General features: G+C 37.5%; 1 long non-coding RNA gene across 1 annotated transcript; it reads left to right on the top strand.

Moving 5' to 3' along the window:
- The first annotated feature begins 386 nt into the window (after positions 1-386).
- On the top strand, positions 387-11,889 carry LOC104698549. Its single transcript, XR_002043334.3, has 3 exons — positions 387-3,065; positions 4,832-4,995; positions 7,030-11,889. It is a non-coding gene; the product is annotated as an uncharacterized LOC104698549 (long non-coding RNA).
- Positions 11,890-25,241: the final 13,352 nt, after the last annotated feature.

Genomic DNA, 25,241 nt, shown 5'->3' with positions numbered 1-25,241 from the left:
CAGCAAAGGCAACTTGCCGGGGATACCAGGAGCTCAGTCCTTTGCCTTTTTAATTTCCCTTCTGCAGTTCAAGACCACCTTGCAGGATGGATAGGAGCTGTTGGAGCTCTGGGCAGGCTGCAGAGCAGAGAACCAAGTGGATGAGAATGATGTGTCTTGTGAGAGCTGGCAGCAATACCTCTGTATTTTCCAAATAGTATTTGTCTTCAGTTTTCTTCTATTACACTGGGGACTGACTGCAGCTGGCCTCCATGTCTGAGTGGTTAATAAAGTTGATTTACACCGTTTATTTCTGTCAGGAGTCCATCAAGCATATTTTATTTTGCCTCTGGTAAGTCCCCATTTTGTTACTCTATAGTCTGCTTCCCCAGACGCATAGATTCCGTAAAAAGAAAAATATCATTACAACATATTGCCAAACTAGCCATTCACAAAGGAAAGAAGTGCATTTATTCTTAGCACCTTCAAACAGTTAACTCTGTTTATATTGGCATTACTTTTTCATTGGTAAGATATACGTGGAAAAAGTGTGTAATGTGCAACTCATGCTGATTACAGTGATTTTGACTTGAAAGTTGGTGTGTGGGGTGCTGTAGCTTGGTTTCCCAATTGGTTTAGATAAAAATTTTATTTAGGAGGAAAAAAGGCTTCCTTCCCTTCTCTATGAGGTTTTTGCACCTTCAGGTAAAATTTCTAGTGGAAGGGTTTCTTTCTTCCTTTAGCTGTGCTGCAGATTTTTGCTGATGATTCTCCCTCGTGCTGTGCTCCCACCCTCCAGGAAGAGTGGGAGAAACATCTCCCACAGAGAAAGAGGAGAGAAGAGTTACCACTGGCACCTGCAAAGCTGGGAATTACAATAGCCAAGACATCCTGTAGCAACAGGGGTGAAGAAACTCTGCTGTCTCCCCACACCCAGCAGCTCCTGGGAATTACGATCAGAGTTTTATAAAGACAAACTGTCATTGCATCACATATACTGAAAAACAAATTGCAGGGAAGCTGGGCTATGAATTGATTCTCATTGATTAAATTCTCATCTCGGTGTGCTGGAATAGTGTGGAAGATCCAAAGGATCCTGTTGCATGACAGGTCTACATAAATCCAAGGATTTATGTCAGTGCTTTATGGAGCACATCGGGAATATCCAGTTTTGTCTCTATTTGAATATAAAACTGTGGTTTATTTTCAAAAAAAAATTTGTTTTTTTAAGTTTTAAATGACATTAGTCATTTAAGACTCAGGATCAGTAGGGTATGTAATTAGTCTCACAAAGGTCTTTCCAATGTCCAGAGTGATGTTTTTTGGCAAATAAGATTATTAATGGAATAAGGAGATACTAAAAAAAAGCTAACTTATCTCTCAGAAAATTAGATTCATCCAGATAGTTTAAATGACCTATATGCAAACGTTTGCTAAATGTTTGAAATACTGTAAGGGTGTACAGGAGGGGCCACCAAAAGAATCCCTTTCCACTTGCATTCAGCTGCCATGCCCAGGTAACTCACAGCCAAACATCCAAAATAAAACACACACATATCTGAAGCCTGCAACAAAGAATGCCTAAGAGACCTCCAAGTGGGCTCTGATGGAGACCAGATGCACACAACAAACACCTCAAAGCTCTACCAGTATAGGTCCAGGGGAATATGGCCTTCAGGAGACAGAGCAAAGCTGTGCCTTCATGCAATGTTTCACATTAAGCATGGTGTTAATCCTCATGAAGTCCCTTGGCTCAAACACAGCAAGGCCTAGGTGAAAATATAAGCTGTATTTTTTCATGCCAAAGTTGTACTTGTTGCAATTGTTTCTGAGGATGGTTTGCTATCTTCTGTGGGAGCTGAAAGATGCTGATAGATATCAATACCTGCAGGATTTTGTCAGAGCTTGATCCGGTGCTGCCTCCCTTCACGTGTTGATGGATACTTTCCATCCATCCTCATGTTGCACTGTTCAATTCTCTTGTGCTGGGATGCCAACAAATAAGCTTGACAATGCTGAAGCTGCTAATGGATGAATTGATGTCCCATCATACTGATCAACATTACACAGCTCTTTTCGTTGTCCATGGTAAAATTAATGTGTTATCTAGACTGCATATTTCGCAAAGACTCAATGCTTCTGCTTTTGTACAGTTTCTTGCACAATGGAGTCCTGGGCTGGTTTTTTATTTCAGGTGCTAGGTTATTACAAGAAGTGCATATACTCCATTATTACAAAGAATGGATAATAAGAACAGTGAATAGATTCAAATGAAAAATAACTGAAAGCAAAAGGAAAATTGTATTCTACAAAGCTGAAGGAGCAAATGCTAATGCGGTGGGATTGACTAAACCTAACCAATAGTGGATGATTAGACTGTACCTCTAGCAAGGCACATTTGCCATGACTGTTTTGAGGATAGTTTACTACCTTTGGTTGGAGATGAAAAATAATTCTATATATCAATACCAGCAAGACTTTGTGAAAACAAAGGCTTGTTTTATTTTTCATGTGAAAAATGTTGATTTCACTGCAATTTTAGAAACCCCAGAATGCTTGAATGTTTAAAGTTCTAAAAAGATACAGGATAAAGACAACAGTGCTGTCATCAACCTCGCACAAATTCAAAGGTTCTGGGATTTACCTAGCTTCTCAAGAAAATGGCAGTCTCAAATGAACTATGAATACTTGCTTATTTAAAAAAGGTAGATTTGGAAGAGATACATCAGAATTTTGTCTAAAACACTTAGCTAAATTTCAGTTATTGGCAGTCAGAAAATCCATTAATATTTTTTGCTCATTTCTGTGACTGGTGGTGAAATAATTAGTAAAGGCAAAGGTTGTTTTTGTTCTGGAAAAAAATTACTTGCTGCCTTAATTTTTTTCTGGTTTTGTGTAACAAAGAGCATCCTTTATTATATATTGTGGTTTTGTGGTTTGAGCTCTGTTGCAAATAGAACTTTTTGCAGTCCTGTAAAGTTCAGTTAAGTCTGAAGTGAAAGTTACTTTGGAACATCTCTAACTTGCATGATTGCTCACATAACGGATCACCAAAGGACTTCCTGGTGCTGGAATCTTCATACAAGGTAGATTCTCCCACTCCAACTGGCTTTTCCTGAATTAGTTCTTTAATGAATTAGACTCAAATAAGGACAATTTTTTTTGCATTGTGGAGAGGGGTTCTGTGAGCAGGAAAAGAATGGAGAAAAGGGATTTTCACAGAATAGATGATCACTTAAGGCAACAAAGCTGAAGGGCAGAATATGTATGAATGTCTGTGTGAAGTCCACAAGTGAAAGACAAAGAGGGAGGGAGAATGAGATGGAATATTGAGGACAGTTAACCAGATTGATGATGTGCACATACCAAAACTCCACTAGGAAAACTGCTTTGATTTGCCCCTTTTTCCCTTTTCTAAATTCAACACTGAATATTGCCAGTTTGAAATCTGTGAAAATTTGGCTGACTGACGAAAATATGAAGGAAGATCTTTGTCCGAGCCAGTGCTATTTCTGGCTAATAGCTGCTCTACAAAAGTCCACCATTCAACCAACCCAAAATCCAAATCTGTCTCCAAAAGGCCACTTTCCCACTACAAAATGGGAGACCTGAACAGGTTATGACTTCTAACATTATGTCATCTATGCATTTAAGCAGAGAAATGCTTACATGAAATTTTGTATCTAATGAATATTCTCAGAAAGTAAGGAGGGAAAATGAGAATAATTTTAGATAAATTAATTTTGGAGTTCTCAAAGGAAGAAAGCTTAAAAAGAGATGATTTTGAAAAGAAACACTGCCACTCATGTTCTCTTCACAAACCTGTCAGGAAGATTTGAAAATCAGATGCTAGGAATCTGAATTTTGGAACACTTACAATCTGTATCTACTTCTGAAAATCCTGGCTGAAGTGTTTTCTTAAAAATTAATTATCTTCACCAATACAAGAGGTACTTGGTGTTTTAGTATTTTTATGAAACATTATTGACAAAGCCATGGTGTTCTAAATGGTTACTGTAGTTTTTGGCCCTGTGGAGGAGCAAATCTTCTTGCTCCCAACCCAAAAATTTCATAGTATTGAAGAAGATTTTTCTGTCATCTTCCCCAGGACATCTCTGCTTTATAGTACTCCCATGACTAGGCTATTGTTACCGCAATATTTAATTTTTTTAAAGAGTGGACCTGTGTGCAAATAGAAACAGGAAAGAATAAAGTGCCCTTGTGCTAAGACACTCTGCAGGATTGTACCACATGCTATCTGTGTGGTATGGGCTCCAAGGTATTGATGTGATGTGATCATCCCTGTGTTTGCATTAATGTCCCGGGCAAGTTGAAAGTGTACAAACTGCAAATGCAGAGAATCCTGTTTTATAACAATGATGAGAAGCCTGGTGGAAGTTTAAACCCTCAGTCAAGAACTAAATGAGAGATAAACTATGTCTTTCTGTATGGAGCCTGCATTAGAGGCTTTACCCAACTCAGGAGAAGCAACCTCAAACTTGACTATCTTTCTTTGTTGGGATAAATGCAGGCATTAGTATTTCTCTGCTTACTGCTAATTTGTATCATACAAGAATTAAGATGATACTTTATTGGTCCAGGCTTTTGGACACAAAGACGGACATGTTAATCTGCATGGAAACCACCAATGGGAAACAAATTCTCTATGGTTTGTTTATCTCATATTTGTGCCTTCTGCAGTAATATCAGACTGATATGGGCAAATATATAATTTTTAAAGAGGGGCAAGTGAGAGGAACAGTCTAATAAACATTGGTCAGTAATGACCACTGGTAAAACTTTTGCAGGTTACTTTGCAGGTTTTTGCAAAACTTCTTTTGTCTTTTTGCAGGAAGGCAAGATCTGTGCCACACTGGTAGTCCCACAGTCCATCAGTTCAAAGCACAAGGAAACAAATGGCATCAGTCCCAGACGGATTAAACCAGAATGCCAAACATGAAAGGAGGAACATTTCTGAAGTTCACTTATCTTACTAACACACTTTGCTTTGGAGAAGTATGTCCTTGCAAGGGAAAATGTACTGCTGAATGAGTAGGGGTTTTGTATGCATACTAATTGTCTGTTTTATTCACTTATTACCTTTCTTCACCTTGTTTGTCTTTCAAAATTGTTTGACACGCTTTTACAGGAAAGATGACAGTTAATCTATGTGGTTCACAGATTGAAAGCAAGAATTAAAGGCACCATTATGATTTTCAGTGCACAGATTTTCCTGGCTACTGTCTGATAAATATTTAGTTTAATTTAGGAGAATAGACCTGTCTTTGAAGAGCAACAGTGAGAAGGGAAGTGTTCTTAACTGAGGAGAGATTTTATTTTAAACAATTAGGAGGAAATATAAATACAAAGAAAAATATTAAGAGTAAAATCAAGTTGATGAAGACAAGTTGAAACAAGAAGTTGCCATTAGCTGAAACACTAATATCTAGATTTGATAACTATTGAGATATGAGGAAACCTGTTTGTGCTATAGAGCCAGAAACTAGACTACCTGATTCTCCCTGAAGCTAATATTTATGAAGATGTAGCAAGGCTCTGTGAAAATATAATAAGATAATGGAACGCATTTGGGTGGTTTTGGCAAAAAGATTGTTCATTAATGTTATTGATGTACACGGGAAGACATTTGATGTGAAGTTCATAATTGAAATGTTACAAACACTTCAGCATATGGATCCTTCACATTCACTTAATTGCCAGTTTAGTAATAATTTTATGTAATGAGGAATTATTAATAATACGTGAAATATTAAATTGACGTAATCACCAAAAAACATAATATGACATCCACTGTGCAAAGGATGTTATAATTCCAGGTGTCTTTGTTATATTTTAAACAAGTAATATAACTGGTCGAATTCCTCTTTCAGAACTATTGACTCTATAAAGTAATACTAATTTTTTTTTATAATTGTCTTTAAAGGTAAGGCTATTAATCAGGTATTCTTTTTTTTCTCATCCTTCATATCCCTTATTAGCATCCAGTTATGACAAAAAAACTTGACAAATGATCAATAACAAATTGCCTTGCAGTTTTGTGGTGCAAGTCCCGCTGTGAAATAAATCTCTGTATGCTGATTCTTTGATTATGTAGGCAGATACCAATACCCTGTTCAGATGGGTGAGAAGAGGGGACCAAATTTGTCTCTTTCCCACTTGCAGTTTAATCGTTGTGGAAGATTGTGGTAGTGGGGCAAGAGATCTTTTATCTCCAGCACACCAATAAAAATCTTCCCTAAGTTTGCAATTACTGAAAGTCAATAGCCTATTGGTATGAGAAATGTACTCTTCGAGGACAAATGTCCACAACATAGTTATCACCTCTATTGCCACACAGAACAGATTGAGCAGGCACGGAGAATGTCAGGCACCTCCCCAGGTAATCCTCGTCACGGCAGGATCGGCGCACACTGATGTGGGGACCAGTGAAGTGTGCAAGGCCGCTCATTCTCTGGGAGCCCTGTCTAGTCTATGACTTCATTTTCCTGAGTCATTATTCTGACACATCTCATGGGCAACATCTTCAGTGAGAGAAAAGAGCCAATATGAGTTTTTACTTAAACTGGTATAAATCAAGAGAAACCCTAATGAAGCCAATGACTTTCCATACAAACTCATAAAAGCGAGAGGTAAACTGAAGCTATTAATGAACAACGAAACAGAAAGCAAAGTCTTCAATTCCAGTTTACTTCAGTTTTAAGTGGGGAAAAAAAGGAATTGAAGTTCTCTAGTTCACCTGATCTGGGAGCTGGAATTGTGAGACTTAAATTTTGATGTGTAAAATTCATTGTGTGCACTTGTCCAACTAAAAAAATTAACAAACCAGAATTACTACATGTGCCTTTAGCTCTTCTGCTCCTTTTTCATAAATCTTGTATCAATGATAAACTCTGGTTTAAACTGAAAAGAAAAAGATCTGTATATTTACTGGAAGAAGGCATTTTCCAAACATAATTTAAAGAAACTAGATGACAAACATGAAAAAGTAAATTGAAGATCAATTTTATTTCTATTTTATTTCTATTTTAGGTGGACACTACTTTCAAAAGTTAATAAGCTTTGGATAAAGGACATCTCACTTTGTGCCTAAGGAATGCTCCGTTCCAAATTTTACTCTGAACAATCAGTGAGTCTTCACAGGGCAACAGTTGTATGCAGAAAGATTCAGGACTCGAGTTTATTCATTATTTCGTACTTCCGTGGACAATTTTTAAATAAAATCTTACAATAAAATATGAGTTTTAGTACTTCCAATGCCTTGTAAAATACTCAGTTATGGGATCTGAGCAGTTGCTTTCTGATTTTCTCCCTGGAAAAATCTATATAGAAATCGTGTAAACTATATTCAACAGCAAATACAACACAGCCCTTAGAGACATCATGCATATATGTTTCATAAGGGAGATCAAATGAATTATTTGTACAACCCACTGTAACAAAGCAAGGAATTTTTTAGGCTATGTAAAAAGTCTGTGCTTTTCGGGTGATATAATTTCAGTGCTGGTACATATGCTATGATTTGATGAATGGCAATAATTACTATGTGCATTGTACTCTTCCCTTCTTGTTTTCACATTTGCAGATTTTTTTCTGTGAGGCTTACTAATGGTTTGTGTTTTAACCAATTTAATACCTCTTTTCTTAAAGCATTTAGAAGCATTTGTTTATATAAAGAAATTGCTGTTGAACAGGCAAAAGGATCTATTTTAATATTTTAGAAATCAGCAAAATAGTACTGAAGAAAAACAAAGCATTACATATTGTGAGAAATGGTACAACGGAGTATCTTATTTCATATAAAATGTATTAAGCAATGGCAATCATTTTAGGCAAATGTTTATTTTTTATTTGATCACTAAGCAAGAGAGAGCTTCATTCATCTTCATTTCTGCATTTTTAAATCCATATAATTTATTTCACACTCGAGAATTAAGCTGAATGTTAATAATTTTCCTTTGTGTATTGTGAAAGGCAAAATATTTTTCTCTTTTTTTTCTGTTTTGTTTTGCTTCTGCTTCTGGCTTTGTATATAGTGAGGGAAGCATGATATCAAAGAAGATATCATCTACAACAAAAGTAGCAGTAGGAGATGGTTGTAATGCTCCTTTTCCCCTCATGAAAGAAGAGAGGAAGACTTGGAAAGGGAGTGAAAGTGTAAAAGGAAGCAGTCGAATTTGAAAGGGGGAATTTAGAAAACTGTTTTTCAGATATGGTTTGACTAGAATTACAATTAATATTACTTATTTTGTGGCACTCTTTTCCTTTCTAAATTCTCTGTCCTTAGCTGTAAGATTTGTACTCTAATTGAAGTCAGAGGAGTCTTGCTTGTATTAAATAGTCTCTTGAACTCTTAGGAGCGCCACTGAAATAAAACACTAACCCACACCAATTTATGAAACTGCAATCCAGCAAATTTCCTACAGTCTTTTTTAATCTTAAATACGATTCTATAGAATATAGTAATAGAGTGCATGAGGTAAAAAGTATGTGTGTTGACAAACATAGTTAAATGCCGTGCATTTCACCCAGACCATCAAGAAAAAAATTTCCAAGATGACACAAGTGGGAGAGTAGGCACAATTCTATAAAAGTGTAACCTGTGCTACCTATAGCAGGAGATATATACACTAGCAAGAATTAGTGATCTAGTCCTGGGGGTATTAAACAATCTCAAATTTTATTTAAGTTCATGAGAACCCTAGGTGCTTGAACCTCCATGAAGCATGCCCTAGACAACAAGCTAAGAATTTAATCTCATAAGAAACCAGAAACAATGAATATTAACCTTACAGAAAAGACAACATCACTGGGAGGTTTTTTACATTAGAGCTGGGTGAAAATTTGCTGAAAATTATCCACAGATACTAACTTTATTTCTCTTTGTAAGCTGTCCACAAAGAGATAGTAACATTGTAAAATTCTCAGCAGTACTTCTTATTCAAAATTAGCCACACACTTCTCCAGTGAATTTTCTCTTCAAAATCTGCTTTTGCTGAATATTTGAGCTAGCATTCACTTTTTCATGAGTTATTCATACTAATAAAGCTTGAGCACTCAAGTGTTCCTGGAAAGCAAATGTGAAAGCATTGCAAACATGGTCTAATTGAAATCCACTTTCCACTTTGAGCAAATATTCGCAGAACATTTTTCCTAGTATTTACTTCACTTTAGTTGACATTATGGGCTAAAATCTCACTGATGTGCACTAAAGAAAGACGTCAGAGCAGAAACCTCTTCAATAATGCAGGTGCAATATTCCTGGAAGAGGCAGGTCTCTTGAACAGGCATAGCATGATTTAACCTGCTCTGTACTTTCATTTTGTTCAGAAGACAGCCTTAAAGGAGACTGTTCAACAGCTAAGTGAGCTCCCTTTATTGTTTAACCACACATTAAAATGTAAGAACCCATGTTGTACCTCACTCTAAGCTCCCCTTCAGCATTAATCAATAATGTTGTTCATCTAGCTTCTTTCATAATCACCAGTGATCAACTTATTGCTGGTGTTTAAGATAAGCTTCTTCAACATATTTGTTGCTGACATGAGAGGACAAAACACAGGGAGTGACCAGTGGTGTAACTTGTCTTACATTTGTGATAGATAGATAGATAGATAGATAGATAGATAGATGAAGCTATTCCCCCTGAAACATCTTGCTCTATGGAAATAGGCAAAATTCTTCAGTCCGATCCATCCAAACTTCCTATACAGACATGTTTCAGTGCATTAGGAACCTCATCCTTTCTTGGAATATGATGAGGTCTATAGAGCAACAGGAGCCTCCACAGGGCAATTCTGATCTTGGTTGACCAGAACTACTTCTGGATGTGCTCATCTTTCCCCATCAAGGAGAAGGAGGCCTTTCAGTGACATAATGTTCAATGGATGTGCCTCAGAAAAGTGTTGGTGTTGGGGGGAAAAATTCAAATCCTATTGTCTCCAGTGTCGATATGTAAGAATTTCCACAGTCCTGTTATCACACTCCCTTGTAAAATTATCTTCTTTGTATCCTCTTTAAGATGCACTAGTCTAGTGAGAATCACTCATTCATGCCAGCAACTCCCTGAGACTTTGATTGCCTTTTAAGTTCATCTCCTCTTATTTACTCATTCATTACAGACTGTTAAGTGAAGCACTGAAAGGGGTAAGAGATATTATGTCTCCTACAGAACTCTCAGAGGAAGAAAACTTCAAGAAAGTTTGTTGTAAGTTGTCTTTATATCTCTCACTGTGAAGGCTGCATTGCTAATGTCACAAAGCCTATTGACAGTTTTTGGAGGATTTTTTTGTAAACCTAGTGAACACCATCTTTGTGCATGGCCCCTCTGGATCACAGCTCAGCCATTTAGATGAGTGTCCTTATGTCTACCAAGATTTGTACTATACACAAATTGAAGCCACTGGCTGATACGAAACAAATAGAAAGTATTTTCCCCATAATCCTCAACACAATACACAATCTTTGCATACAGAACAGATAATTGTAACATATGCAATTCACCCTTATTGTTGTACAAATTTGTAGCTACCTAAACTTTTTTATTGGTACATACATACTGTCACTCCAACTATATCCATTGGCTACATGCAGATAATAAAATTATCTCTACTGCAATAGTTCTTCTTTCAATATGACGTATCTTATTGCAATAAATTTTCTTTAACAAGGTTGCAAGACATGAAGTCAGCTTTCTCTCTAGCTGTTTTTTGTCTTTTGGGTTCTAAGTATTCAGTCCTTAAAAAATAGTTTCCTACATACTAAATACTGTCACCCAGTCATTTTCATATAGTTAAATAAAGCACTATAGGTTGGATTTTAGGTCCAATGGCCACACCATGAGAATACAATTCATTCACTAATTAAATGCCCACTACCTCCATCAGTAGTGCCTGCCAACTCCAAATTTATATTGCAAAGAACTTTCATTTTATATGATGCATAGAAAAGAAGAAGAAGGCGGGGGAAAGAAGACCAAGACTATTAATATGTAAAAAATTACCTCTTTAAGGTCAGGAGCACCTCAAACACAGTCACTAGAAATGGAAAGGAGACTCTTAGGTTTATAATAATATTCTAATGATATAAACAATAGCTCTGAGTTTCCCTAGGTATCACAAATAGCTAGTTGACATGCTTTTGTTGCTACTCTGTGACTACTGGTTTATTGCCCTATTGGATGGGGGCAGAAAGGCATGTCAATTTTATGTGGCTTATTGTCAAAGTTCATAAAGCTAGATTAGGCTGAGTTCTTGTTATGCTTGCTCCTTCCGTGCAGCAGAACTACATACTATTTTTCCTGGACATAAGTGTGAAAATTAGTATGAATATTTATTTTAAGACTGGTTCAGGTTCAGCTTCCCTTTATCTCTAGTATTTCTACATATTCATACACACACCTTATTTAGTTACATTTTTTAGGGGTTATTTTTATATTTTTAATTGTTCGGTAGACTTAGGATATGTAACAATGGATAACCACGCAATACATTAAATACTTATGGGTATATTGTGCCTTCTGTTATAATATAAAATCCATCTATTCTGGTTGATGGGTTTTAACCTCACACAGAATACTTTAAACTCCATTTGGACTTGTGCCTACAATCACCTTAGCAAAGTCTCTTAAGTAACTGCGCACAGCCTAATTAGTATGCATTATCAATTAACAAACTTAATAGCCGGCAGATTGATTAGATCCTCTGTTGCAGGGGCAGAGCTGAAGCGAAACAGAATGAAAAATCATTGCACGCATACACTGCTGCTTTGTTATTTTCTCAGATCCCCTCCTCCTCCTCCACATTCCTTTAATTAATGCATACATATGGTTCTGAATATCTTGTAAACTGGAGCTTGCTCTAACTCTTTAATAAAACTCACTGGTAGATGAGAGAGCCATAGTCCATGCCTTATTTATTTCTGGCTGAAAACATAAACCATTTGATTTCACCCAGGTCTTTCCTCTCTAAGTGGTGCAAGTTTTAGAGATTTGCTGCTTCTAAGCTGCTTGTTTTCACAGTGACCGATAGAGAAAAACAGGTAAGTTGGAGCTGTGTACATCACGTCAAATAACCCTTAGCTGAGAAGATGTTTCAGGCATCATACTCACGGTATGCTGACACATACCACAAGGTGGATGCCATAATTACTGTCATAAAAAAAAAAGCATAGCACAAAAGAAGGCATGTAATCTTACAAATTCTGTTATATTGATGAGCTGGAAAATAAGCATACAGGAAGAAAAGCCATCCTATTTTGAAAGTAGGAATCATACTAAAAAATTTCACTGTCAGTTTTAGATAAAATGCTGGTGTTAGACAGGATTTGTGTCCTTTGATGCAAACCCTCAAAGACTACTGAAAACAACACTGAAGACTATCAGGTGCTGCCTTGCAGTGGTGGCAGGCTCTATCCTTGGGCAAATTGGCCTTTGTACACTGAGAAAGAAAGTGGTTCTTACTACAGTGATGTGAGCAGTAGCAGCAAGTTTCAGAGTTAATATCTATTTAGCATTTATATAGCATTTACATATGCAAATCACTGAAGAAATATTAGCTAATTAATCCACAAAACACAGTGGTTGGGCAGGTCATGTAAAAGTATCCATGAGAGTTGATACTGGTAAATCCAATAGAGGTAGAACTCTACTTTCCCAAAGGCATAACACATGCTGTTGTCAGGACCTAAATCAGTGCTTGCGGGTCCCTGATTCCCACATCTGCACTCCTCAGTGAGGTTGTGCTACCACAATTGTTACCATATTCCTAACCAGAGTCACAAACCCTGGCTGAGGTTGGAAGTGACCTCTGGATGGACTGGTCCAAGCCTCCTGCTCAGGTGATATCAGTTACCTGAAGGTAAAATTTCTTGAAGAATGGCTGCTCCTCTGAGTCCTCTGATGAGCCATATCTGAAGAAGTGGGTGGCTATAACCTCATCTTGATATAAAGGCACTGACAGACTGAACTCTCTAGCTGAGAAAAGAGGAACAATTGAGGGTCATGTGCCAAACTGTGTTCTTCTTTTCTAAGTAAGAAGTTAAGCATACTGATACAAACTCAGTAAAATACTCTGCAGTATCTTGCAAAAGGAAAGGTGGTGCTTATCACTGGATTGAGACACTCTTTGTCAAAAAAAACCAGAAGCTTGCAGACCCTGCTGAGTTCAGGACTCTCTTGACAATGGGAGATTTGTCTTGCTGGCACCTGAGAGTTCCTGCTATTCCACTGTCCCTTTGCAAGCCATTCAAAGACTTTCCATGTGTGTTTTTCACTCCAATACCATTGGCTTCTCTAGCCCACAACTTTTTTCTTTTTAAGCATGTTCTCCTAAACAAAAAACATAAGGCATATGGAAGCAGCATGCTCTATACTGTCTTTGTAGTCTATTACTATGCCTTAGCATACCTTTTTTTCCCCATCCCCAAAAAGGCAAACACAAAGAGTTAGCAACTATTTTTACCCTGAGCTGAAAACAGATACATGCAATTTAAATAAAACAAACTTAAGTGGAGCTAGAGACTATCCTCTCAGGTCCTGCTGATGTCACTTGTGCTTTACATAAAGTTTCACACACAGTATTATCTACTATCTTCTCAAACACAATTAATTAAACTATTTCCACTGCTATGCAGGTTTTTTCCCTTTGTTCATCTTTTATATATTTATATCAACTAATATGCTACTGCTGAAATAAAAGTGATCTTCAAAAAAAATCCCCACACAAGAATATTGCTGTGTGTTTTGATTTAAAGAATTAGACAAACCACAGAGATTCAGAAATGTAATTAAAAATTTTTACATCAAAAATAAGCTTCTTTGGATTATAAAGAAATCTGAAATAGTGTTGGAAGAAATGATAATATCTAAAACATCAAAGATATAACTTCCAACTGCCAAAAGACTTCCCTTATTAAAAAAAAATTCTTTAAGAAATAAGAAGACTGAAATTCCTCTGAGTCTAGGTAAGGATGGAGCATTAATTAGCTGCCAGAAAATGGTCTCTTAACACTGCAGTAAGAAATATGCCTCTAATTCTCATTATGTGACCCAAGAGAGGGGCATTAGGTCTGTAACCAGTGAAACTAAAATGTGAAAACTTTTTTTTTTAATGATTGGGCTACTCAGAGAGCAAGAGGTGAATAATCACCTGCTATCAAAGTACTCACTTCTCTGGATTAGCAGTGGCTCCATACAGGCCCTTTCTCCTCACCTAAACCTGACCATGCTCTGTTGAAGACGGATCACTTTATACAATGTACAGTTTCTGAAAAAGTATGAAAAAATAGAAGCAAGGAGCTCATATAGAAAAGTCAAAAGTCAATGCAGCAACTTGCTATTGTCTCTATGGGTATTGTTACAGTTGCTTTACAGTTCTACAGCTGTTCTACAGTGCTCTGTGGTTGTTCATGTTACAGGTGTATTATTCAATATGTAACCTTTACTCGCCATGTAACAAAGGCCCTCTGCGTCTCTGTATCATGTAAAAGACTCTTATTTTAGGTTAGTATTGCTTCTTCTTCAACTCAAGTCAAACAGTTCCAAAGTAATTAATGCCCCAATAACTGTATATACTTCGAGGTGCTTCCTTTTGTCAGGAATCATCTTTCAAATATTTAATAAATATATGTGATTTTTGTTGTCCCATGCTGTATGTTACCCTTTACTACCTATCCTTTTGACAGCTGCCTGAAACAGAGTATAGTATTCCACTACTCTCTGTGTCATGCTGGCGGCCTGAAGTAGTACCCACTTCAGATTTAGTACCCTGTTCCTTTGATCTGGTTGTTCTGCATGCTCCTTATCTTCTTCTTTATGCTACCACATCTTATTTTCAACTACTTTCTCCTACATGATATGATGTTACTGTTTATAATTCTAGGCAAATATTACATCAATTCATATCTTCTTACATTTTTAGGGATTTATAATGCAAAAGAAGCAACAGGATATCTTTTAATATGGGCACACTGAACTTGACAGGATAAACAACAACGTACTCTTACATATCTAAGAGAAGACACATAGTATATTGCAAAACTATTTATCTACATTTTGAAGACATTTTACTGCATTTGTATTAGTTTATGTCCAATGTTTAAAAATCACAGCTGGATTACTCATCTGCTATAGCCCTAATGATATTAGTATTTTAAGTGCAATTTTTCAAAGTGTCTAGTAATTCTGGCTACTTAACATTTGGAAGCAGCCCAAATTTAAAAGGGTAGATGTTCAGCACTTTCTAAAAATTAGTCCGTTTTATATGTCAAATGGAATTATTCCTGCATTTCTTGTGGAGAACTTGATCTACCTCTTCTACCAGCAAATAGACCTTGAGGGTAAAGAGGAAGAGATGGTGGAACAGAGAAAACCAGCAAAAATCACCAGAAGACAATATTGGACAAACCTCACAATTGGTCTCTTAGTTGTTTTTATTCCAGAAACTTGCAGTATGAGTTTCACCTGTTCTGGAAACAACTGCCAACTTCAGACAATCCATGTAGACTGGCCACGTGGAAATTTTTCCGTTCAAAGGGATCTATCAGGCAGCTGCAATGACATTCAAGAATTAACCTTCTGTTAAAGAAATGTCCACCTCCAAAACCAAAGAGACACCACAAACTTGTTTTCAATGCTGTGCTAAAACAAGACCAATTGAAAGAAACCCTACCAGGTTGTTATTTAAATTGCCGTTCAGAGACATGTTCATATCAACTGACAGAGGTTCCTGCTGCTCTTTCAAAACTCACTACAACAGGAGCAAAAGAATTTCAAGTAGTTAACTGAGTAGAGGTAATTCAGTGCACGGTGCGAGAAATGTCGTTTTCTCTTCTCCTTTCTCTCCCAAGACCACAAACTGTTATACAACTAGAATGGGGCCCCAACATTTTCCATGTGGCTGACTTTTCAGATATTTGAGAAGCACAGACCTCTTCCCTGATTTGGCATTTGACTACAGCTACATCAACAGGAATCTGTTTTCAATAATTGCTCTTAGGTAAATTAGCCTTATGAAGGGTAAATCTTCAGAGAACCCTGAACTCGCGGAAGAGACCTCAGCCGTCTTGCTGTCTTTGAGGAACTCATACCTGTGACAGTTATATTTTTGGACACCTCACCCCTACCACAACCCCCCATGGTGAGGCTTTAGGAAAAAGATGCAAAAAGAAACTTAAAGCTGCAGCATATCTAATTCTAACTGGTCAGGAGACTGCTGGGCACATTTAAGGAGCTGTTCCAGATTGCTATTATTGTGATTTGGAAGAAGAGTGTATCTCAGAACTTCCCTTACATCAAAAGCATGTTCAGGCCGTATGACCATGACTGAAAAGTCTACAACCACAGGTTCCTCTGTAAATTCGATCTGCCTCCTTTATAGGAATACATTATGATAGATAATAATTACAAGATTACATACTTATTTCTACAGGAACCAGTCTCATTCAGAGTTCATTATTTCTTTTATTCTCACAATTCAGTCTGTAACTTTATTGTTTACTATACACCATTCAAATGCAACACTGAATACACTATTATTAAATACCTTCTGAGCTTCTTATACAATGCTCCTGTATTATTTTCTATGGGATTTACAAACACAGAGTAGTTTATCTTTGCAAGATCCCTGCGAGGTGACGAAGGGTCCTTGCTTGCAAGTTATAGTTAAGGATATATGCCACTGAGGTTGAAAGAAAGACATGAGGTAATTTTGGATATCCAATTTTTTAAAACTGGGGAAGTAATTCTTCAGAGTAAAAAATATATCAAAAGCACTCTATCTGTTCATAAGAAAGTTCCCACTGAGCTTGGGTTCAGTTATAAAAGCCAATTGTTGCTTCAAATCAGAGGGCTTTTTTGCATACCCAGAAAGTGAGGGTCACATTTATAATGCCCTTGGTGATATAAGGGGATACATGATCTCTGTTTCACAGTATATGACCTAATGCAGTAGATGGAGCTGAGACTAGAGTCATGGTTCTCATCCCTGTTTCTTTCCTGAACAACTTATTCCTTTGTATTGCCCTCTATGATGTGGATCCCTACAGCCAAATATGTTAAGTAGTAAAGCAATCATAAAAGTGAAAGAAATTCATACTGGAAAGACAACCTTCTTCAGATATTTTTAGAGTATTCTGTGTGCTCGGGTTTGTAAGAACGGTAATGCAATATTTATTTCACAATATATTTAGTTCCGCTAGACATGACAGCAGCCTTTGCTAGCAGTTTTACTGCTGCAAGCTTTTTTCTTTCCCCAGACAGATTCCACTCTTCTGTTATTTTCCTCTGCTTCATGCAAGTTCTTTGATGCAGAATATGCTTTGCTTCCTTTTAACTTAGTTGAATATGGAGCACACTTCTGAGTTGTGAATAATTCATACAAGGAATCCTCACTAAAGATTTTCTACTAAAGATTTTCTACCTGGTATCTGTAGAAGACACAGGAAATCACATCATCTATGATCTTGTGATAGAAGAACTGCTTTAAAAATTATTGAGTTATTCTGACCATATCCTGAACACACTGACTTTTCCCCATAAGGAACCAGGAAATGCCACCCATTTAATTTTTTTTAATATGGAGGCGCAATCAATAATCGTTTCTCTCTTTCTGTGGGAGACCCTTTATTCATGATTCCAAGCCTAGCTAAATAATAGGTAGGCCAATGATTTATTTTTAATATGAAAATCTTCTTATCTATCGAATACTTTAGCCCCACAAATGTCAAGTCATTTATTCAATTGTTAAGGTGACTGCTCATTTTCCATATTTTCAATGGAATTATTTCCACTTCAGTGCTAAAATATACTAAGCTTGAAGTAAATCAATTCCCTCCTTGTGCTAAAAATTAGCATAGCACAAACTAATCAATGCTATCAAACACTAGTGCAAAAGCTGTGACAATAACCGTATCAGTGAGGAAGTAAATTGCTTATTATGCCAAACTGGGAAAAAAGCCTCATCAGTCACAAGCCATCTGATTCACAGAAATACAGTCTGTGGGTCTATTGTTCTTAGAAGTGGGCAAGTTTGTTTCCCGTTATTGAAAATACATCTCCTATAGCAATCCATGGCCCCTGCAATGTTTCTCCGCAGCATGCACCTTCCCCGTGCACTAGTGCAAATGTTCAGAAATACTTACTGAGCCAACACTACATGGGACACAGTAAGCTGCAGTACTCATTCTTCGTCATGCCCCAGCTCTTGTTTGGTGGAACCCCTGCTATCGTTCAGACGAGCTGGGGAGATAGCATTGCAGCTAGGGTTGAATCAGGAGAGCGGGACCTGGTGCTCACCTTTGTCTCCAGCTTCCCGCATGACTAAGTACAGCTGCTCTGTACCTCTGCTTCCCCATCTGCAGACAGGGGTAAATATGTCCCTGCTGACTAGTGGTGTTGTGAGGATAATATGACTGATATCTGCAAAGCATTCAGGTGCCTGAATGTAGTGGCATAATAGAAAACCTGCATAATAGTTCATTAAGGCAGGGCTGCCTCCACGCCTGTCTAACAAGACTGTCAGCAAGGATGGCAATTAGTGCCAGTGACTGGACCAAGACCACCAACTCGTTTCCTCTGGGCCCCCAAGCAGCCATCTGATGATAATAATTTTGGGTCTTTACCAGGCAGGGACGGACATGAACGGATGAGCTAGAAGGGAGAGGTTCTATGTTCCATTACTAATATCCTGAGCTATCCAGTCCTACTATAAAAATTCACTTTTATTAAAAGGTTATTTCTGTCACTTGCTATAGTATCGCTATCATTCTCTGGGATAGAAATGATGAAAGATCATTTTAAATGTTATCAATGCAATATTTAAATAGCTTTTTTTCCCCTCAGAGAAAGTGCTTTGGAAAGGCATCCCCTCCAGCATGTGTTAGTTCTTAACAGGGCCAACCTTTTTTAATATCACAGTTCCTTGCACATTGTAGAGAGAAGAAAAAGAACAAATCTGCAGTATACTCTGCTACATTGTACTTCTTGCAGCCTGAAGGGACACTTCTTTATTTATGCTTAATATATTGTCACAAACAGAAGTCGCTGAAGTATGTGGATATTGATTTCCAGTAATATAGTGACATTGATATAAAATGAATATAATTTTAGTATTAATATCCTACACTTTTAATAACACCTTTTGTCCCAGAATAAAAACAAAATACTTTCTGGGGATCACCTTGCTCCCAGCTGTTGTGCAATGTCTGTATTACGGTATTGTATTTGTTTCCTTCAGAAAGAGAGTCCTCTGTGACACCTCTTAGCCATTCACTGCTAGAAGTCACCACCAATGCCCAGAAGAAGTTGCTGTAGGAAGCAAATGTACATGTTACAGTTTTTAAGACCCTGCAGCTGACACCCACAGACTTTAACCCAATCTTCTCAACAAATAACTCTTTCTTCCCTTTCTGCCTGCAGAAGTGATGAATGTGAGCTAGCAGGCCTCAGCTTTATGCTCTTCTGCAGTCAGGACTTCCCCATACAGCACGCATGGATTTCCATTACATTCTGATTCAGCAGAAAATTGTATAATCAGCACCGCTTGTGCAGCTGAGATTATCAGAGTAGTCCAGGGGATTGAAACACACAGCTTCCATTAAAATGGATTAGAAGTTCTTCCTGGAAGTGGACCTTCAAGTCACAGGACCAGTTCAGTTCTCAGTAAGAGACAGAATGCACTTTGGGAAAGAAGGAGTGGTGGAGTATCAAGAGGACAACCATAAAACAGGTTGTAGAAAGTCAGGAGCTCCCTGCAAGAGAAAGAACCTTACCTTTTCACCAGAGTGTTCCAAAACACTGCATCTTACAAAGCCACTGTATTATGAAGTGTAATTACTCAATGTCTGCCTTTGCTATATTTCATATGCTGAAGTGGGGGGGCTCTTTGCAGCCGTCCTTTTATGCAGAACACAGGGATACTGATTATTTTCAAGGCTTCTGCTAAAAGGCACCACAACAACATAAAAAATAGTGCTGTTTAAGAGAATAGTTTAGATGAAAACTTCCTTGGGCCAACGACAGCCATTGCTGCAGAAAGCACAGTTTTGCAGTTACAAATATTAGCAAGTAGGAGAGCAAAATCCTTGATATGTGAATCTAATTTTCTACTGTGCTCTAAGATATAGTTAAACCATCTTGGTAATGAATATGCTAATGTCTGTTTTTTTTAGATGAACATAAACTGATGATTTTGATTGCGAAAGAATAAAATTTTCTATTGAGGAAAAATGATAGCAGCATTAAATATAGTGTCTAATAAAAAAATATAATTCTGGAGATCCTTTCAACATAAATGTCTTTACATTTGATGTGCAAAGTGCAGCAGTCCCCTTAAGGCTCAGTCTTGTAATGCTCAAGGCCCCGGGAGATTTGCTACCAGCTTGATTCAAAGTGCACTAAGAGCAGATACAGGGAGAGAAAAACTCTTTATTCAGGTGTCATGAGTATGCATGCAAATACTTCTGTTGTTATTCATACATTTGATCCATAGTAAAATTTCCCCATTTTCAGTCATAGCCATGGATAATCAGAGTATGGATATCTGGACAGTACATCTATAGAAAATCCTTTGCAAACAAACATTCTGGTTTTATGAAAAGTCCACAAAACCCTGTCTGCAGCAAGGTGAACTTTGTTCAATAGGGCCCACAAACAATTTATGTTACCTGGTGCTGTTTCCAGATGTCCCTGGCAGGACCGCAGAATTGTCATACTGCCTCACCTCGTCCAAAAATGCCAAACAGCTCAGCTCTGCTTGAGAATGGCGAGATGCTGCCTGGTGACAAAAGGTGCCGTCCATGCTGGGGTCACCCTCATGTTTGGCTTGTCTTCCCTCAAAGAACAGCCCATGCAAATATTGGCATCCATCAACTTTGCAGCACATCTTACATCACAAGAAGTGATGAGTTGTGAAGAGAGGAAACATAAAATGCTAGAGTTATAACTGAGCCATGTAAAAATCCAGTAACACAGTAAATTTTCTTAAAAATAAGAGAAAATCCCCACACGACAAAATTTTATGCGTGTGAATAAAGACACATGAGAACAAGCAACAGCTCATCGCAGGTCTTTTGGGCATTGTGCATATTTGCAGTCCAGAAGCAGAAGAAGAATTTGATTAACCCTTCAGTTTTGTGTAGGTAGCTCCCATTCTCATCAGAGCAATTAGCAGCACAGGGGAGCCTGGCAGTCTCAGAGACAACAGCAGTGAAGCAGTAGCATGAATACCACACTCTATGCCATCTTTATTCTGTGCAGAAGATACCTGCTTATGGTGCCATCTGCCTGATGCCTCTCAGAGACCCTAAACTCACTCGCCAGGATGGAGAGTATGAACATTTATGTGGTTATTTATGTGACAGACAGAAGTGCAGTACAGGTAAGTATGACAGAAAGAGTTACTGAGTGAACATGTAGCTAATCAATGTGTGTGAACAGATCTGCCATACTTACTCATAAATGTGTAAATGTTGTAAGTAATGAACACACAAAATATGAACACACTCATTTGTCTACTTATGAAGAATCAATTATTTCCTTATCATTTTCTCTATTCCAGCCCATACTGCAGAGGATCATTTTGTCTTACTTCACTGAAAATATAATAAATCTTCAATACATCACCAAATCTAACAAATTAGTACAAATCTTGCAGTATTCTTTCTTTTCTAATCTAAAAAAGACACGTGCAAGACCAAACCTCCAAAGCAACCCATCACTTGCTTCTTAGTTCAAGTCCATTTAATTTTATAAATTCATTACTCCTTGCACCTGAAATTACTTTCCTTGATGTTTTAAAATACACTTTTTCTGATTGCACTGCATTCAGACAAATATTTCCACAGAACTCAGACACAAAACCCAAATCTTTTCACTGTTAAATAAGAGGTAGATTTCTGATTTATTACTAGCATGACTGAAGTATTTGTAGTGCTTCGTGTAGTATTGGACTAGATCTCCTCTGTTTTGCCATGTGTTTGAGGAGCTTCAGCCTCACAAATCTATCTCAATCTAATTCACAGAAATGAAGTCAGAAATATATAGTAAAGCCATAAATAATATGAAGTCTACTTTGGCTATAGCAGGAGAATTTTGAAAGATGGCTCTCAAAGTTCTCCAGAAAAAGGAAAATTTGTAAGAATTTGATTCAATACATTAGTATTCCTTAATGAAGTGTTGTATTTTGAATTGACATATTTAATAATGGAAGTCAAGCACCTAGCTAATGGTCGTCCCTTTGGTACCTGTCCACCTATCTAAACATCTGCTCTTGCAACACAGGAAAATCCCTGTGTTTCCTCCCCATTGCAGAGAGTTTTCTGTTTACTTATGATTTTGCATGCAGTATGGTTTCTGGCAGAGCAACCCTGGTAGATTGCAATCAAAAAAAAAGGATTTCATATTCTGATCCACAAGCATTTTATACCCCTGATCTGTTCTACAGACATGAGACAGTGGATACACCACTACAGTCTTCCACACAATGTGTTTTCTGATTTGAAGGTAAAAATTCTGGGGGAAAGGAATTTCCAGTGAAGTTTGCAGAAGAATGCCCAGCATTGAGGCTGAGCTCCAAACACGATTACACTGCTTATCACATGGCAAAAGTAGAACCTGGCAGTTTGTGTCTGAGCCATGAGTAAGCCTTTTGATCTGTTCACAGGTCACATAGCTGGCACGGCTTTTGGGCAGGTGCTGTCACATTCTGATACCACTTCAGATGATTGCACGTTGCTGTGTCTACACATGTGGAAGTGTATTATTTCATGTCCTGAAGAGGCTGGGATTTCTACTCTTCCACAACACTGCTTTAGCAATGACGGCAGATTAAGAAATGGCATCTCCTCCTGCCACTGCCTGCTTGTCCCCACCTCTAATGTCACAGTTTGCCCTCCCAGCTGTTGTGCCAATACAGTTCAATACAATATGAAACAAGAAGGGAAGAATTAGAGAAGTTTAAAACAAAACAAGCAGTAAACCTAGGAAAGTGGGTTCAATTTACCTGAACACGAAGTAATTTTTGTTTCTTGTCATGTTTTCATTATCATCAATTACACAAACATAATTTCTGAGAGTTTCTCTTTGTAACTGACCTTGGGATGGCTGTCGAATTTCTTATGTCAAGCATCTTCTCTCTTGCAAGTTTGTACTGTGCTGCAAAATAAGTTCAGCTGCACATAGAGGATCTGCTGAATCTCCATCGTTTACAGTCTGGTTTTGCACGGGAAACAGGCACAGGTTTTAATTTCCCTTGATATGGCAGGTTGTAACTCACAGAAAATCAGGAGCTGATCTACAAGCTGCAAGGTGAATTGTGCAGACACAGGAGCAATTCCAACTGCACCAGAATTAGGGTCCTTAGACACAAACTCCAGATTTGTAAAGATAAAGGCAATTATGCACCTGTTAGAGAAGCATGTCTACCTAGGCAAATTATAAGCCTCTTTGCAGTTAAAAAGCCAGCCCACTCTCTGTTTAGATCATAGTTTTCCTTTACAATAAGTACAGTTCTACCTTAGAATGTATGTAAGTTTTATCAAAATTCATATAAAATTAATTGTGTATAAATTCATAATGAAAATGGAATTCTAATAATAAAAATAATCTGAAATTTGATCTGGAGATATGTTTGGTTCTGCCTTTACATTTGTAGTAGCACCAAAAGTATGAATGTATGAAATTCTGTGCAGCCAGGCTTTGCTCTCATTACTTGAGGAAGAATAAAACAAAAAAAAGCCACCATGGATTTCAGGCTAAACTAGGAACTAACCAGCTTACACGAAGAAAATTTTCAATGGTGACTTCAGTGCATCTGTTTCCTGAAATACGCAAGACTAAACTAGTGTTGATACATCTCAGTGTAATTGGTCATCTCATGGCAGTCACAGAGGTATCTTCTTAAGGACAGAGAGCATGTGTAGTTTCATGTAATATCAAAGAAATAACACTTGTCTACTGAACCCAGCTCAGTTCTTGCACCATGGTTGTTTAGATTGTGGCACTAAGCAACCATATGCACAATACTTTTGGCCATTCGTAGCCTCTTTTCTAATAAAGGGAGAAGAAAAAGGAAAATAGTTAACAATTCTTGTGATAATAATGATGAAGTCCAAGAAATTAATTCATGAACATAAGACAAGCATAAAGTTTTTTAAATGTCCCAACAAACTCTAAATTAACTACATCGCTTCAAAAGAAATCTAACTTTAAACACCATTAAAATTCCGTTTCAAATCAAGTCTGCTAAATACACTGTCAATTATTCTCTCATGTCTTTCTCTTTTCTTGTGATTATGAACTGGCATTGTCTATTTGTACAACACAGCACACCAGAAATGTGAAACATTAGCAGACCTTCTGCACTCTATAATAATAAATGCATGAACTCACATTTCAATGTGTTTTATCCGAAAATATGAAGAAAGAGCCTTTGAAATATAACACTTCACTGCTAATTTTCACCATGAAAACTACTCAATAAATCTGTTGTCAACACATTGCACCGGATTTTTTCCTATGTATGTCCAAGTTTCTGTTTATCCTGGCAAATCTCAGTCTCTTCCTTCACAGTCTGCCTGTCAGAATATTCAAACATTCAGAATAAGTAATTCTGAAGGAAACAGAGATTCGGGAAGCAGACCCTACCTCCCTTCAATCAGTTGTCACTCTCTCCTCAGGCTGAGGATGTCATCATCACTGTGGACTTAACCCAGCTTGACAGTAGCTGCATCTGTGATTGTTGATCTTCATCTTTTCTGGTTAAAGCCTTGGACCTGAGCCTTTGCTTGTTTTGATTTGATATTCATATGAGATAGTAAACTTGCTAACAAAGTTTGGCTTCACCATTATTTGGAGTAGCAGCAGAAGACCACTAAAGATCTCTCCACTAAAGATCACCTCAAGCTGATAGGAAGACAGTGAATCTCTTCAAGAAGAGCCTAGATTTTGCACCATTTCTCTTAATAATGCTGAATTTCATGACAATTGGCAGATGTTAAAATCTTCTCTTTGTGTACACTATAATATGAAGAAGATTATTTAACATATTTAATGGGTCATTGAAAACTTCTTGGTTTTTTTTTTCTTCTTGCCATGAGGATGTGGCAAACTCCATTTTTCTGTCAGGTTTGAGGAACAGAACTTCTTTACTTGCTCCACCTGTTCATTTCCATTCAGTAATGCTGCTGTCAACTGTCATCCACAGTGTCTGAGCCCACACTGGCTACAGCCACTTGCATTGTTAGTGCTA

This window comes from Corvus cornix, chromosome Z, assembly GCF_000738735.6.
Source record: "Corvus cornix cornix isolate S_Up_H32 chromosome Z, ASM73873v5, whole genome shotgun sequence".
Taxonomy (NCBI): Eukaryota; Metazoa; Chordata; class Aves; order Passeriformes; family Corvidae; genus Corvus; species Corvus cornix.
This window is presented reverse-complemented; position numbering and strand designations above follow the sequence as displayed.